We start from the raw sequence: 19144 nt of genomic DNA, 5'->3' as shown, positions 1-19144 counted from the left end.
GTACGCAAAAAAAAAAAAAAAAAAAAGTTAATGCTATTAGTTTTTACCAATTCTTAGAAATGTTCTAACCATACAGTTACTATATACAGATAATAAAATATTGTTTCATTCTTTCCAATATTTATTGCCCTCATCTAAGGGAATAAGAGAACATAACATCACTGGCCAGATATCATATCCACAAGAGCAAGCTTTGGTGCCACTGATGATGACAAAGCACCTTCACTGGCGATGTAGGCTACAGAGGTACATGCAATCATCAGATCTAAGAGGCTTAATGCACACATGTTAGATGCTCATGGAGACTTCTAGAAACAATAGAAGGAGAATTTTCAGTGTGAGAAATATGTAATGGTAGGTGAAGACCAGGGCCCCCAAAACCTACTTTATTCCCAGCTCCTATTTATTACTACTGATATGCCCCTTGGCCTTTTGTGACCAGAGGAATATGAGGTAGACAACATCAACTATGAAAGTATACAAGAACTGAACAGTTTCAATGAAAACTAAAAATTTTATAAAAATTCCTGGAAATAGCAAAGAAGAAGGCAAAAAGAGTCAGTAACTCAAGGGATAAAGTTAAATCTCAAGTCTCAGTCCTACAGAAATGGCATAAAGAACAACTAATAGGTATAGACATTAACTTAGAAAACAATGACAGAGGTTTAGTGTTCCCAGACTTTTGAATTTCATAAATTTTTTTTTCCTCCTTTCCATGGAATGCATTAGTTGTAAATATTTTACAACTAACCAATGAGAATTGATGTCACCACTAGAATGGACATGAACATATACAGTCAGCTGAAAATAAAACCTGAAGTATATCACAGATATAAATCTAATCTGTGCACAACTGTGGTGCCAAAGAGATGTGGGGAAAAATTAAAATAAAATAAATCACAATTATGAAGCTAAGACAACAACCTAAAATAATTTTCTTGAATTGATAAAAAGTGTGTGTCCTGGACTGTGACAGGGATTTAACATTTCTTCTATCATTAACATAAAGGAAGATAGAGAGTTACCAATTCCTTACTTAATTTTTCAGATTACAAATTCAAAGAACTTGAAATACATGTACCTAAGATGAAAGGAGTCCTAACATTCAATGGTGGGAAGAAAAGAAAATCTTTACTTTCATAACTTAAAGATTAGAGGACTGAAGAGACTAGGAAAAAAACTTAGAGAACACTTATGGGATTTGTTTTCTCACCACAGATCAATTATCTTGCTAAGTTGCTGTTCTCTTTGAAGGAAGAAAGAAAACATTTCCCAAATCACAGTAGCAGAAATTCCCTGCCTCTGGTGAATACTATAATGATTCACTGAGCTGGTTTTACAGGGAGATGCACACTGAAAGGACAAGTGGCCAACATCTTAACATGGGTGGTCTAACAAGAGACAACTGTGAAGTACAAAATATACTTGCTAACTATATGGAAGCAAAATATACTTGCTAACTATATGGAAACTCCATTTCAGAAATGGAAGCTTAAAAGGATTTAAGATTATTGAGAAATTATAAGGAAGGTTAGGTACAGGTGGCTATCAGTGCAGTAAAGGAAAAAGGGCTAAATAGTAAAACAAAGTAAAACAAAACTCTAGTTCTCCAGGAGGTCATATAAGGTTCACAGAAACACTGAGGGGATTTCTCATATACCCCCTGCCCCCACACATGCATACCCAATCCACCTCCCATTATCAATATCCCCCAACAGAATGGTACATTTGTTACAACTGATGAACCTACACTGACACATCATAATCACCAGAAGTCCATACTTTACATTATAGTCACTCTTGGTGTTTACACTCTACAGGTTTGGACAAAACGTATGATGACACGTATCCATCATTATAGGATCATAGAGAGTACTTTCACTGCCCTAAAAATACTCTGTGCTCTGCCTATTCATCTCCCCAACCCCTGCCAACCACTGACCTTTCTACTGTCTGCATAGTTTTGCCTTTTCCAGAATGTTAATATAGCTGGAATCACACAGTATGGAGCCTTTTCAGACTGGCTTCTTTTACTTGGTAGTATACGTTTAAGGTTCCTCCATGTCTTTTCACAGCTTGATAGCTCATTTCTTTTTTTAAAAACCGAATAATATTCCATGGTCTGGATGTACCACAGTTTATTTATCCTTTCACCTACTGGAGGACATCTTAGTTGCTTCCAAGTTTTGACAATTGTGAATAAAGTTGTTATAAACACCTACTGTGCAGGTTTTTGTGTGGACATACCTTTTCAACTTCTTTGGGTAAATACCAAGGAGTGCAATTGTGGATCATTTAATAAGAGTATGTTTACTTTTGTATGAAACCACAAAACTGTTTTCCAAAGTGGGTGCATCATTTTGCATTCTCACCAGCAACAAATAAGAGTTCCTGTTGCTCACATCTTCTTTGGTATTGTCAGTGTTCCAGATTTCAGCTATTCTAATAAGTGTATAGTGATATCTCATTGTTTTAATTTGCACTCTGATGACATGATGTGGAGCATCTTTTCATATGTTTATTTGCCATCTGTATACCTTTTTGTTGATGAGGCATCTATTAAGGTCTTTGGCACATTTTTAACCGGGCTGTTTGTTTTCTTATTGAATTTTAAGACTTTTTTGTATATTTGGATAACAGTCCTTTATCACATGTGTGTTTTACAAATATTTACTCTCAGTTGGTGGCTTGTCTTCACATTCTCTTGATATTGTCTTTTGCAGAGCAGAAGCTTTTAATTTTACTCAAGTCCAGCTTATCAATTATTTCTTTCATGGATTGTGCATTTTTTGTTGTATCTAAAAAGTCATCTCCATACCCAAGATCATCCACGTTTGCTCCTAGGCTATCTTCTAGGAGTTTTATAGCTTTGTGTTTTACTTTTATTTGGTTGGTCAAAAAGATGGTTCGGGTTTTTCCGTAACATCTTATGGAAAAACCCAAACAAAGTTTTTGACCAACCCATAGGTCTATGATTCATTTTCAGTTAATGCAAATTTTTTTAACTATTTATAAACAGACATCAAAATTAAATAAAGGTAGTTAAGTATGAACCTTAGATGTTTTCTACAGCTGATTAGCGCTCTGTGGGGAAGACTAAAGAAATATTTATGCATTTACTCTTTGATTGAGTAATCTCAGTTCTAGAATTTACCTTCCAGATACATCTCCACAAATATTATACAACATAAGCACAAGGTTATTCATGAAAACATTTTAATAATAGTAAAGTCTATTGAAATGTGAGAGAAAACAAATTCCTATTAGTAGGAGCATGGTTAAACAAACTACACCCACCTAATGGAATGCTATGCAGCTGTAAAAATAATTAGAAAGATTTCTATGAATTCATATGGAGTAATTTCCATTTTACTTTCCAAAATTAAGCAGAAAAAAAGTGCAAAAGAATATATAGAGAGAATGCTTCCTTTTGTATAAGAAACGGGGAATTAAGAATAGAGATGTATGCCTATTTTTACAAAAGGAAACATAAGAAGAATAAATCAGAAACGAATGACAGTGATTACTTAAATTGAGTGGTTGTTTCATATTATAACATAGTATGTGGGAGTAGAATGGAGGAGATAAGGATAGGAGCTAGTATCTAAGTGTATCTATGTTTAATATACCTTTTCATATAATTTACCTTGATCTGAGTATATTTTCATATAGTTTTGATTTTTGAATAATGTGAATGCTTTATAATTTCAAAAAATAAAATTAAATAACAGTCTAAAAAGGAAACACCTACAACTGAATATAAAATTAAAGAAAAAAATCTAACTGTATATTAAGTTGATGATACAACACAGGGAAATAGAATTTTTTCAAATGACTTTTGAATACAGCACTGTGGCTTTACAACTCTAGTGGCATATATGCTGAGGTAAAAATGAACTGCAAAGAAATCTTGAGCAATTTATAGTAGCTTATTTTTAGTAGTAATATTAGTATTGTAATTCTGCAGCAGTTTTATATATCTTGTTGAATAAAGAGAATATGTAGGTACCAAGATTTTCATTGTAAGAAAAAAGAAACAAAATATGATATAAACAGATATAATAAGCTGTTTAAAATGTTAACCTTAGTGGTAAATATTAGTATGAATGAATAATTCTTTCTTTTAATAGATCTTTATTGGAGTATAATTGCTTCACAATACTGTGTTAGTTTCTGTTGTACAACAAAGTGAATCAGCCATATGCATGCATATATCCCCATATCCTCTCCCTCTTGAGCCTCCCTCCCACCTTCCCTATTCCACCTCTCTAGTTCTTTGCAAAGCACCGAGCTGATCTCCCCGTGCTATGAGGCTGCTTCCCACTGGCTAACCATTTTACATTTGGTAGTGTATATACGTTGATGCTAAGCTCACTTTGCCCCAACTTCCGCTTCCCCTCCCGTGTCCTCAAGTTCATTCTCTATGTCTACATCGTTATTCCTGCCCTGTCACTAGGTTCATCAGTACCATTTTTTTTTTTTTTTTAGATTCCATATATATGTGTTACCATACGGTATTTGTTTTTCTCTTTCTAACTTACTTCACTCTGTATGACAGACTGCTGGCTCACCCACCTCACAACATATTACTCAATTTCGTTTCTTTTTATGGCTGAGTAATATTCCATTGGATATATGTGCCACATCTTCTTTATCCATTCATCTGTTGATGGACATTTAGGTTGCTTCCATGTCCTGGCTGTTGTAAATAGTGCTGCAATGAACACTGTGGTACACATCTCTTTTTGAATTATGGTTTTCTCAGGATATATACCCAGTAGTGGGATTGCTGGGTCATATGGTAGTTCTATTTGTAGTTTTTTAAGGAACCTCCATACTGTTCTTCATATTGGTTGTAACAATTTACATTCCCACCAAGAGTGCAGGAGGGTTCCCTTTTCACCACACCCTTTCCAGCATTTATTGTTTCTAGATTTTTTGATAATGGCCATTCTGACTGGGGTGAGGTGATACCTCATTGCAGTTTTGACTTGCATTTCTCTAATAATTAGTGATGTTGAGCATCTTTTCATGTGCCTCTTGGCCATCTGTATGTCTTCTTTGGTGAAATGTCTATTTAGATCTTCTGCCCATTTTTTAATTGGATTGTTTATTTTTTTGATATTGAGCTCCATGAGCTGTTTGTGTATTTTGGAGATTAATCCTTTGTCCTTTGTTTCATGTGCAAATATTTTCTCCCATTCTGAGGGTTGCTATTTCATCTTATTTATGGTTTCCTTTGCTGTGCAAAAGCTTTTAAGTTTAATTAGGTCCCATTTGTTTATTTTTGTTTTTATTTTCATTACTCTAGGAGGTGGGTCTAAAAAGATCTTGCTGTGGTTTATGTGAAAGACTATTTTTCCTCGAAGAGTTTTATAGTGTCTGGTCTTACATTTAGGTCTCAATCCATTTTGAGTTTATTTTTGTGTATGGTGTTAGGGAGTGTTCTAATTTCATTCTTTTACATGTAGCTGTCCAGTTTTCCCAGCACCACTTACCAAAGAGGCTATCTTTTCTCCATTGTATATTCTTGCCTCCTCTGTCATAAATTAGGTGACCATATGTGTGTGGGTTTATCTCTGGGATTTCTATCCTATACCATTGATCTACATTTCTGTTTTCATGCCAATATCATACTGTCTTGATTACTGTAGCTTTGTAGTATAGTTTGAAGTTGGGGAGTAAAATTCCTCTAGCTCTGTTTTCCTTTCTCAAGATTGCTTTGGCTGTTTAGGGTTTTTTTTGTTTCCATACAAATTGTAAAACTTTTGTTCTAATTCTCTGAAGAATGCCATTGGTAGTTTGATAGCAATTGCACTGAATCTGTAGATTGCTTTGGGTATTACAGACAGAGAAAGCAAAAGTTTTACAGACAAGCAAAAGCTAAGAGAATTCAGCACCACCAAACCAGCTCTACAACAAATGCTAAAGGAATTTCTCTAAGTGGGAAACACAAGAGAAGAAAAGGACCTACAAAAGGACCTTAATTCATAACAATTAAGAAAATGGTAATAGGACCATACATATCGATAATTACCTTAAACGTGAATGGATTAAATGCTCCAACCAAAAGACACAGGCTCGCTGAATGGATACAAAAACAAGACCCATATATATGCTGTCTAAAAGAGACCCACTTCAGACCTAGGGACACATACAGACTGAAAGTGAAGGGATGGAAAAAGATATCCCATGAAAACTGAAATCAAAAGCAAGCTGGAGTAACAATACTTGTATCAGATAAAATAGACTTTAAAATAAAGACTGTTACAAGAGATAAGGAAGGACACTACATAATGATCAAGGGATCAATCCAAAAAGAAGATATAACAATTATAAATGTTTATGCACCCAACATAGTAGCATCACAATACATAAAGCAAATGCTAACAACCATGAAAGGGGAAATCGATAGTAACACAATAATAGTAGGGGACCTTAACACCCCACTTACACCAATGGACAGATCACCCAAACAGAAAATAAATAAGGAAACACAAGCTTTAAATGACACAACAGACCAGATAGATTTAATTGATATTTATAGAACAGTCCACCTGAAAGTGGCAGAATACACTTTCTTCTCAAGTGCATATGGAACATTCTCCAACACAGAGCACATCCTGGGTCAAAAATCAGGCCTTGGATCATTTATGAAAACTGAAATTATATCAAGCATCTTTTCTGACCACAACACTATGAGATCGGTAATCAATTACAGGAAAAAAAACTGTAAAAAACACAAATACATGGAGGCTAAACAGTGTGCTACTAAATAACCAAGAGATCACTGAAGAAATCAAAGAGGAAATTTAAAAATACATAGAAACAAATGACAATGAAAACACAATGAACCCAAACCTATGGGACACAGCAAAGGCAGTTCTAAGAGGAAAGTTTATAGCAATTCAATCTCACCACAAGAAATAAGAAAAATCTCAAATAAACAATCTAACCCTACACCTAAAGCAACTAGAGAAAGAAGAACAAAAAAACCCCAAAGTCAGTAGAAGGAAACAAATCATAAAGATCAGAGCAGAAATAAATGAAATAGAAATGAAGAAAACAATAGCAAAGATCAATAAAACTAAAAGCTGGTTCTTTGAGAAGTTAAACAAAATTGATAAACACTCAGCCGGACTCATCAAGAAAAAAAGGGAGTGGACACAAATCAATAAAATTAGAAATGAAAAAGGAGAAATCACAACTGACACCGCACAAATACAAAGAATTATAAGAGACTACTGCAAACAACTGTATGCCAATAAAATGGACAATCAAGAAGAAATGGACAAATTCTTAGAAAGCTACAACTTTCCAAGACTGAACTAGGAAGAATTAGAAAATATAAACAGACCTATCACAAGTAATGAAATTAAAACTGTAATAAAAAATCTTCCAACAAACAAAAGTCCAGGACCAGATGGTTTCACAGGTGAATTCTACCAAACATTTAGAGAAGAGCTAACACCCATCCTTCTCAAACTCTTCCAAATAACTGCAGAGGAAGGAACACTCCCAAATTCATTCTACAAAGCCACCATCACCCTGATACCGAAACCAGAAAAAGATATCACAAAAAAAGAAAATTATAGACCAATATCACTGATGAACATAGATGTAAAGATCCTCAACAAAATACTACCAAACAGAATCCAACAACACATTAAAAGAATCATACACCATGATCAAGTGGGATTTATCCCATGATCGCAAGGATTCTTCAATACATGCAAATCAATCAATGTGACACACCATATTAACAAATTAAGGAATTAAAACTATATGATCATCTCAAAAGATGCAGAAAAAGCTTTTGACAAAATTCAACACCCATTTATGATAAAACTCTCCAGAAAACTGGCATAGAGGGAACCTACCTCAACATATTAAACATCATATATGACAAACCCACAGCAAACATCACACTCAATGGTGAAAAACTGAAAGCTTTTCCACTAAGATCAGGAACAAGACAAGGATGTCCACTCTCACCAGTCTTATTCAATAGAGTTTTGGAAGTCCTAGCCATGGCAATCAGAGAAGAAAGAGAAATAAAAGGAATACAAATTGGAAAAGAAGAAGTAAAACTGTCACTGTTTGCAGATGACATGATACTATACATAGAGAATCCTAAAGATGGCACCAGAAAACTACTAGAACTACTTAATGAATTGGGTAAGTTTGCAGGATACAAAATTAATGCACAGAAATCTCTGGTATTCCTATACACTAACAATGAAACATCAGAAAGAGAAATTAAGGAAACACTCCCATTGACCATTGCAACAAAAAGAATAATATACCTAGGAATAAACCTACCTAAGGAGAAGAAAGACTTGTACTCAGAAAACTATAAACCACTGATGAAAGAAAGAAAAGATGACATAAATAGATGGAGAAATATACCATGTTCCTGGATTGGAAGAGTCAATATTGTGAAAATGACTGTAATACCCAAAGCAATCTACAGATTCAATGCAATCCCTATCAAACTACCAATGGCATTCTTCACAGAATTAGAACAAAAAATTTTACAATTTGTATGGAAACACAAAAGACCCCAAATAGCCAAAGCAATCTTGAGAAAGAAAAATGGAGCTGGAGGAATCAGGCTCCCTGACTTCAAACTATACTACAAAGCTACAGTAATCAAGACAGTGTGGGGGATTTCCTGGCTGCCACAGTGGTTAAGAATCTGCCTGCCAATGCAGAGGACACGGGTTCGAGCCCTGGTCTGGGAAGACCCCACGTGCCACAGAGCAACGAAGCCCATGCACCACAACTACTGAGCCTGTGCTCTAGAGCCCGTGAGCCACAACTACTGAGCCCATGCGCCTAGAGCCCATGCTCCGCAACAAGAGAAGCCTCCGCAGTGAGAAGACCACGCACCGTAATAAAGAGTAGGCCCCGCTCCCCGCAACTTAAGAAAGCCCGAGTGCAGTAAGGGAGACCCAATGCAGTGAAAATAAATAAATATTTTTTTTTTTTTTTTAAAAAGACAGATGGTACTGGCACAAAGAAAGTAATATAGATCAATGGTACAGGATAGAAAGCCTAGAGATAAACCCACGCACATATAGTCACCTAATTTACAACAAAGGAGGCAAGAACATAGAATGGAGAAAGACAGCCTCTTCGATAAGTGGTGCTGGGAAAACCAGACAGCTACATGTAAAAGAATGAAATTACAACACTACCTAACACCATACACAAAAATAAACTCAAAATGGATTAAAGACCTAAATGTAAGACCAGACACTATAAAACTCTTTGAGGAAAACATAGGAAAAACACTCTTTGACATAAACCACAGCAAGGTCTTTTTTGACCTACCTCCTAGAGTAATGAAAATAAAAACAAAAAGAAACAAATGGGACCTAATTAAACTTAAAAGCTTTTGCACAGAAAAGGAAACCATAAACAAGATGAAAAGACAACCCTCAGAATGGGAGAAAATATTTGCAAATGAAACAATGGACAAAGGATTAATCTGCAAAATATACAAACCACTCATGCAGCTCAGTATCAAAAAAAAACCAACCCAATTAAAAAATGGGCAGAAGACCTAAATAGACATTTCACCAAAGAAGACATACAGATGGCCAAGAGGCACATGAAAAGATGCTCAACATCACTAATTATTAGAGAAATGCAAGTCAAAACTGCAATGAGGTATCATCTCACCCCAGTCAGAATGGCCATTATCAAAAAATCTAGAAACAATAAATGCTGGAAAGGGTGTGGTGAAAAGGGAACCCTCCTGCACTCTTGGTGGGAATGTAAATTGATAAAACCAATATGGAGAACAGTATGGAGGTTCCTTAAAAAACTACAAATAGAACTACCATATGACCCAGCAATCCCACTACTGGGCATATATCCTGAGAAAACCATAATTCAAAAAGAGATGTGTACCACAATGTTCATTGCAGCACTATTTACAACAGCCAGGACATGGAAGCAACCTAAATGTCCATCAACAGATGAATGGATAAAGAAGATGTGGCACATATATCCAATGGAATATTACTCAGCCATAAAAAGAAACAAAATTGAGTTATTTGTAGTGAGGTGGATGGACCTAGAGCCTATCATACAGAGTGAAGTAAGTCAGAAAGAGAAAAACCAATACCATACGCTAATGCATATATATGAAATCTTAAAAAAAAAAAAAGGTATGGATGAACCTAGTGGCAGGGCAGGAATAAAGACATAGACATAGAGAATGGACTTGAGGACATGGGAGGGGAGGCGGAAGCTGGGGTGAAGTGAGAGTAGCATTGTTGTATATACACTACCAAATATAAAATAGCTAGCTAGTGGGAAGCAGCCACATAGCACAGGGAGATCAGCTCGGTGCTTTGTGTCCACCTAGAGGGGTGGAATAGGGAGGGTGGGAGGGAGATGCAAGAGGGAGGGGATATGGGGATATATGCATGCATATGGCTGATTCACTTTGTTGTACAACAGAAACTAACACAGCATTGTGAAGCAATTACACTCCAATAAAGGTGTATTTAAAAATGAATTTAATGTACCTAAACTACCAAATGTCATAGCATAGCATAGCCTACCTTAAATGTGCTCAGAACACTTTCATTAGTCTATAGGTGGGCAAAATCATCTAACACAAAGCCTATTTTATAATAAAGCATTGTATTGAATAACTCATGTAATTTCTTGAATATTGTACTGAAAGTGAAAAATGTAATGTTTGTTTGGATATAGAATGGTTATAAATATTGGCTGGTTACCCTCCTGATCATGTGGCTGACTGGGAGCTCTACTCACTGCCACTGCCCAGCATTACGAGAGAGCATCGTTCCACGTATCATTACCCAGGAAAAGGTCAAAACTCAAAATCTGAAGTACAGTTTCTACTGAATGCATATTGCTTTCACACCATCATAAAGCTGAAAAAGCCTAAGTCAAACCGTAATAAGTTGGGAACCATCTGTATACAGTTATGAACTGAGTTGGGAATGTAAATTGAGAAGCAAACATTATGGTTTGAGATATGTTGAGTTTAAGATGTCTGTGGTAAGTTAATATGAAAAGTGCCAGGTAAACACACATTAATATATATATTTAAACTCAAAAGGTTAGAGACTTGTTTGGAAGTTGACAATTCATTATGTAGTAACTGAAACTATGAGTGTGAATGAAATCTTTCAAGTTTAGTGTTTAGAATAAGAATGAATCCAAAAACAGGATGCTGGTTAATGCCAAAATACAGAGCTGAATGGAAAAAGGGGAGCTAGCAAAGAACTAACAGAGGTAAGAAAAGAAAGAGAAAGTGGTTTGGGAAAGCCAAACAAGGATAGAATCTCAAGATAGAAGGAATGGTCAGCAGAAAGCACGAGTATGAAAAGGACTGAAATGGATTTATTGGTTTTAGCCATTCAACGGAAGTTTGTGAAATTAGAAACAGTCATTTCAGCAGAGTAGATACTGTGGATAACACATTACTGAGATTTATATCATGAATACAAGATGAAGCAGAAAAGGATAAGCAGACCACTGTTTTAAGAATTTAGTTATGAAGATCTAGAACAAAATAGGATATCAGCTAAACAAGGAAATGAAAGTTAACAGAAAATCTTGGCTTTAAGATGAAAAATAAGACTATGTGAGAGGTAAAATTTCAATATACTAATAATTAAATAAAATGTCAATATCATAAAGACAATTCATGAAACAAGGAAGAAGTGAGGCTCAGAGCCTAGACAGGATTTAGCCATGAACATGAAAAGGGAATCTCTTTTCCCTGGCTGGGACAGAAACAACAGAGGGAAGGCACAGCAAAGAAAGCAATCAACAAAATTAAAAGACAACCTACTGATTGGGAGGAAATAACCCATGAATATCTGGCCACCTAATATTTGACAAGGGAGTCAAGAATACTCAATGGGGAAATGATAGTCTCTTCAATAAATGGTGCTAGAAAAATTGGATATTCATCTGCAAAAGAACAAAGTTGGACCTTTATCTTATACCACTCACAAAAATTAACTCAAAATGGATTAAAGACTTACATATAAGACCCCAAACCATAAAACTCCTGGAATAAAACATAGGGAAAACTCCTTGACAGTGGTGTTGGCAAAGACTTTTTGGATATGACACCAAAAGCATAAGCAGTAATAGCAGAAATAAACAATGGGACTACATCAAACTAAGGAGCCTCTCTACACGGCAAAGGAAACAATCAACAAAATGAAAAGGTAACCTATGGAATGGGAGAAATTATTTGTAAACTATGTATCTGATAAAGGGTATATACATATCCAAAATCTATAAGGAACCCATGCAACTCAATATTTTAAAAATTCAATTTTTAAATGGGCAGAGGACCTGAAAAGGCATTTTCCCAAATGAGACATACAAATGGCCAAAAGGTATATGAAAAGATGCTCAACATCACTAAACATCAGGGAAATGCAAATCAAAGCCACTATGAGATACCACCTCACACCTGTTAGAATGGCTGTTATCAATAAGACAAGAGAAAAGTGTTGGCGAGGATGTGGAGAAAAGGGAACCTTTGCGCACTGTGGGTGAGAATGTAAATTGGCGCAGCCACTGTGGAAACAATATGAAGGTTCCTTAACATATTAAAAATAGAACTACCATATGATCCAGCAATTCTACTTCTGGCTATACATCCAAAGGAAATAAAACCACTTTCTTGAAGAGATATCTGCACTCCCACATTCACTGCAGCATTATTCACAGTAGCCAAGATGGGAAAACAACCTAAATGTTCGTTGGTAGATGAATGGATAAATAAGATGTGAGACACACACACACACACATACACACTTGACTATTATTCAGCCTTAACAAAGGAGATCTTACTATTTGTGACAAAGTGCAAGAAACTGGAGGACATTATGTTAAGTAAAATAAACCAGATACAGAAAGACAAATCATTTATATTTGAAATTAAAAGAAAAATGTTGAACTCATAGAAACAGAATAGAATAGTGGTTAGCAGAGCTGGGGCACTGGGGAAAGGGGGAGATTTTTAAAAAAGAAAGAAAGTAGAATGGTGGTTTTCAAGGGCCGGGGGGAGGGGATCATGGAGAGTTGTTTAATGGGTCTAGAGTTTCTGTTTTGCAAGATGAAAAGAGTTCTGGAGATGGGTGGTGGTGATGGTTGTATAACAACATGAATGCACTTAATACCACTGAACTGTACACTTAAAAATGGTTAAGATAGTAAGTTTTATATGTATTTTATCCCGATTTTAAAAATTGGATAAACTAAAAATAAAAGATGTTTCTGGAAAAAAAAAAAAGAAGAGGAAGAAAAGATGAGGGAGAACAAATAATTTCCCATGTTCCTCAGAGAAAAATCCGGTGTGCTTACCATGGTCTCTAAGGTTCCAAAGGATCTATCCTTCCTGCCCCCACCCCTCCCCAGCACAGCAACCTCAGTCCCTAACAATTTTCCTCTCACTCACTGTGTTCTAGCCATCCCAATCTCCTAGATATTCCTGTCCCCTACTGCCTCAGAGACTTGCATCTCAATGTTCTGCTGCCTGGAATACACACTCATCATTCTCCAAGTTACCACCCTCCCCATCCCAACTTGTCACATAGCTTAGATAACAGATAGAAATTACATGGAGAAAGACTGCCTTTAGATATGGAAGAAATATGACGAAACATCCTATCTACAGTAAGGAAGACTCCATTCTTATAAAGGACTGTGCATTTGAATGAGCCAGTGTATCTACCTATCTATCTATGCAAATTATATGCTGAAGTTATGGAAATGTGAAGTAGAAAGACTTCTCAGTCAGAGGTAGACTCCTGTGGAGAAGCATTCTGCAGAGTAACTTTCTACAAACCTCTATTAACTGAACTGAAAAATTAAGGAAGTCAGCAGGTATTTCTTTGGAATATTTCTTTTAAAATATGTTTCCTTGATAAGAAATAAAGTATAGGGTGGAAAACTAAGATGAGAATTAGAAGAGAAGAGGTGGTTGGCAATTGGGAAATACAAGTCACTGCTGAGCCACAGACTTAGGAGACAAAGCAGGATATTCCAGGCAAAGCAGCCTGAAAGACCAAGTGCAGATAACTGGAAGGAAAACTAGCCCAGGTAAGGTTTTTCCAACTGATAACAATGTTAAAAGAAAGGGAGTTGGCATCTATGCCTCACCAGCAGGTAACAGGGAACATTTCACGATACTAGAAAAGGTATGAGGCCCCTACGGTTATGAGCGAAGTTTTCTCCACTGATCTTGTGCAAGATCCTATTCAGCTAGACACAATGTCCTGACACCGAGAAATGCTACTCACAAGTCAGCAGGCCAGACAATCCAAATGGGTAATTTGACACAAAGAGCCGAAGACTCAGATCTTATTAGCTCAGGCATTGGGATCTACTGGGTTATCTGAGATATCTGTTTCTGAAAGGCAAAGTGTTCCAGTGAAAGATGCAAAATGTAAGGAGACTGATAGATAGAAACTAGGTATACAGCATGGAATGACTAGTAGCGTCCATGAAGGAAGGGGTCTGACTGGAGTCCCTCACTTGTAGCAACAAAATAATTCTGGGAATGGGGAAAGATCCAGAAAACAAATTATAAATGTTCCAGGTTTACATTGGAAATGGGAGTTTTATATACAGCAATACAGAGAAAAATGGAAGAGCTCAACTGGCCAGTCATACCACATGCCTATATGAACCCAGGAATAAGAGATGTACATGAGATAAGCCCTCCTTGGACTTCAGGGGTCAGCGCTGGCTTTCACTGGCAAAGAACAAGAAGGCATAATGAACAGGAGAATTTGATTATGTGCCCCTCCACATATCTGTGAGGGGTATTCGAGGTCTACTTAAAGATTCAGACTTAAAGAGGCTTCTCCACCAATCAAAGCATTTTCTCCCTCCTGTCAGGCAATGGTTCAATATTATTACTAAGCAGGATAAGCACAGATTTTTCTCCAAGTTATGGAACTCTAAGCTCATGTCATTCAAAGCTCTTAGTTACTGCTTCTTCCTTCTTCCTTCCCGTTGCCATAGTCAATTGCTGGCTCTTGGCCTTTGGGGTGAGAAACTCTCTAGGTCATAAATTGGCTACTTTCAAAGCCCTCTCATTCTGAGGCACTGTGAAGCCTTTCTTGTTTGCCTCTGGCTTTGACTGCTCCTTTCCTCTATCTCTGGTTATGGTGTGAACCATACTCTTGCACACCTCCCTGGACTCTGAAAGCCTGCCCGATCTTGAATCCATCCTATTGCTCTTCTCTTGACATCAGGTTATAAATCCTGGCTCACCTTGACCTCTTGTATCTGTGTGATCTGGCTACCATCTGTGGTGGATCCAATGATGCGCTGCTCAGATCCCAATTCAAGGAAGGACTTGCTGCACCAGCTGCTTGGAGTGCTGTCAGTACACAGGCTCCAACTGTCAGCCCCTTTAGAGATTGCAGAGAGCTGCCTTGCCTAATGTCTCACCCATTCCTGGGCTGTCCCATATCCAGTAATGCATTGAAGTACAAAGTCCTGGCCATCTAGGCCTAACTTGGGACAACTCTAAAGGGCCATTCTAGCTCCTGAGATCCCTTTGCGATTGGACCTACACTGTAGCTTGACTTTTCCCTCTATACCTTCCAGCTTCCTTTGCTTCTCTTCCCCAGGTGTTGATTCCAAGGACACTCCTTAGTAAGCATCCTGCATTGTATATTCCAAATACATGTTATTTTTTAAATTTCATTTATCCTTACAAAGTGTAATAAAATTTTCTAATATTCACAAAATAAGGAGAATTTTATAAGGACTCCCTATATAACCTCTGTAATACAACTGCAATATAATTAGATTGTAATACAATTAGATTCTTTTGTCAAAGTCTGCATTCTGTCTTGGTATCCCCTACCTCCAATATTACTTTTAAAATCTGCATACATTAAGGTTCATTCTACTGCTCTAAAGTTCTATGGATTTTGATAAATGCACAGTGTTCTGTATCCATCAATACAATTTCATACAGAATAGTTTAATCATCCTAAAGAAATCCCCTCTGTGTCACTTATTTGAACCTCCCCTGGCAATCTTCTTACTGTCTCTATAGTTCTGCCATTTCCAGAATTTCATATAAATGGAGTCATACAATATGTAGCCTTTTCAGATGGCCAAAACAATTTTGGAAAAAAAGAACAAAGTAAGAAGACACATACTTCCAGATTTCAAAGTAACAGTAATCAAGACAGTGTGGTATTGGCATACGGACGGACATATAGATCAATGGAATGGAACTGAGAGTCTAGAAATAATCTTATGTATCTAAGGTCAACTAAATTTTGACAATGGTGCCAAGACAATCCAATGGGAAAAGAACAAGAACAGTCTTTTCAACAAAGAATGCTGGGACAACTGGATATCATATGCAAAAGAATGATATTGGATCTTACCTTATACCATTAATAAAAATTAACTGAAAATGGATTAAAGACCTAAATGTAAGAGATAAAATAATAAAACTCTTAGAAGGAAATCATGGGGTAAGGCTTCATGACATCAGATTTGGCAATGATTTCTTAGATATGACACCAAAAGCACATAGAACAAAAGAAGAAACAGATAAACTGATTCATCAAAATTAAAAACTCTTGTGTTATCAAAGGATGCGATAAAAAAAATGAAAAAGACAACCTTCAGAATGGGAGAAAATATTTGTGAATCATATATCCAATAAGGGTCTAGTATCCAGAATATATAAAAAACTCTTATAACTCAATGACAAAAAGACAAACAGCCCGATTTAAAAATGGATGAAGGACAGAATTTGTCCTTTGGACAGGAAGATTTACAAACAACCAATAAGCACATGATTAGATGCTCAACATCATTAGTCATTAGGGAAATGTAAATCAAAACTACAATGAGATACCACTTCATAGACAGTAGGATGACTATAATAATAATACTAAAAAAAAACCCCAGAATATAAGAAGTATTGGCAAGGATGTAGATTAATTGAAGCCCTCATTCAATGCTGGTGGGAATTTAAAATGTTGCAGTTACTATAGAAAGTTTGGCAGTTCCTCAAAAAGTTCATCACCATAAGATCCAGCAATTCTACTCCTAGGTACATAACCAAGATTATTGAAAACAGGTGTTCAAACAAAGACCTATATATGAATGTTCATAGCAGCACCATTTACAATAGCCATAAGGTAGAAACAATCCAAACAAATACCAAATGGAAGAATGGATAAACAAAACGTGCTATACCCATCACAATGGAATATTATTGGGGCGTTAAAAGTAATGAAGTACTGATCATGTTATAACACAGATGAACCTTGAAAACATTATGCTATGTGAAAAAAGCCAGTCACAAAAGACCACAAATTATATGATTCCATTTATAGGAAATGTCCAAAATAGGCAAATCTACAGAGATAGAAAGTAGATTAGTGGTTGCTTAGAACTGGGGGTTTTGGGAGAAATGGGGAATGGATGCTAATGGGTATAAAGTTTCTTTTGGGGGTGATGAAAATGTCCTAAACTGAAGGTGGTGGCAGTTGCACGTATCTGTGACTCAGCTAAAAACACTGAAGTGTACACTTTAAATGAATGAACTGTATGGTATATGAATTATATCTCAATAAAGCTGTTTACAAAAATATGCAATAAACATGAAATAGAGCATAATGCCCAACTATTTTATTTTGTTCCTTTAAGATACAAGGCATTTTTTCTCTTATAAAATTAATCATATTTTCATATAATGTTATCTTAATGATACTGTATTAATGTCATTAGTAAATTGTAGTGAGAGTAATAGCTTTTTAAAAGCCTTTAACACTTTGTAATACACTGAATCAACAATTTGGTTCTAAGTTCCACATATTTTGGTCTTTAGTTCTTAATGGCATTCAAAAATGAAAATTATACTCAATATTAGAGATCTAAATGGCATAACTGTTTCAAAGAGAACAAGTTTCTTTGGCTACACTTACTAAATAATAAAATTAATTTTTCAATCCTCTCCACTATCCAACAGGATATGAGAGGAAATACCCTCAGTTGGTCTTAGAAATGAATGAGAAAGTGCTACGTTTATATATTTTAAACAGCTGAATTTAAAACCTACTGAAACCCTTTAGAATTTTTTTGAATGTTAGAAAATTGTTTCTACCTTTTTAAGATATGCATACAGGAGAGTTTTATGGGTGACACGCAACATTTTCAGCAACAAAATCACAACAGAAATATTTCCAAAAAATTATTTTCAAAATGTTCACTCCACGTTTTAAATTTATTTCATTAATAAGACATCACATTTCCCTTGAAGAAGAAATTAAATGAGTCTATTTTTTCAAAACTACCTGCTAGGTAGTATGCTAATGACATGCTTATTGCACAAAAGGTCAGCAAATGTGGAATGTTTACATTTTTTTAAAGAGAAATATGTGTAGCTCAGCATTAAGTTTCACTACTTTAATACTCCTTGTCATAATATGTGGAGCTTAAAAGATTTTCATAATCATTTCCCACTTCATAAATATTGTGAAGACTCCCCTATCTAAAAAAAATTAACCCACTTAACTAACTCATAAACTACAAAACATTACTAAAATCTGAAAGAAACCCTACCACTTTTTCACTGGATACAACCTCATGAACCCTACCACGTTTTTATTGGATACAACCTATGCCAGATTTGATTGTCTGGCAGACCAAATGGAAGTCCACTGTCATACACATATTACATTATAATAAGGGAAACATTCTAAAGATGACAGAGTGGGAAAATGGAAAGTACTTGGGTCCTTGATGTCATTGTTATGTGGCTGAATTAACCAAACCTGGGATCATCTATCACCAGATTCTTATTGTATGAAATGGTAAATCCGAATTTTTAAGCCACTTTGCACTGGGCTTTCTTTTTACTTTCTGCCCAGTACGTTCTAATGTGTACACTGGCTCAGGGTCTTTGCCCTTGCTATTCTTTCTGATTGGAGTGCTCTTACACCAGGGCTTTATATAACTGATCAGTTTTGTTGTTGTCTTTACTGAAGTATAGTTAGTTGACTTGTAATATTATGTTAGTTTCAGGTGTATGACATAGTAATTCAATATTTTTATAGGTTACACTCCATACAATGTTATAAAATATTGA

This window comes from Lipotes vexillifer, unplaced genomic scaffold, assembly GCF_000442215.2.
Source record: "Lipotes vexillifer unplaced genomic scaffold, Lipotes_vexillifer_v1.1 scaffold61, whole genome shotgun sequence".
NCBI classification, from domain to species: Eukaryota; Metazoa; Chordata; class Mammalia; order Artiodactyla; family Lipotidae; genus Lipotes; species Lipotes vexillifer.
The sequence above is the reverse complement of the archived record's forward strand: the minus strand, read 5'-3'. Positions refer to the sequence as shown.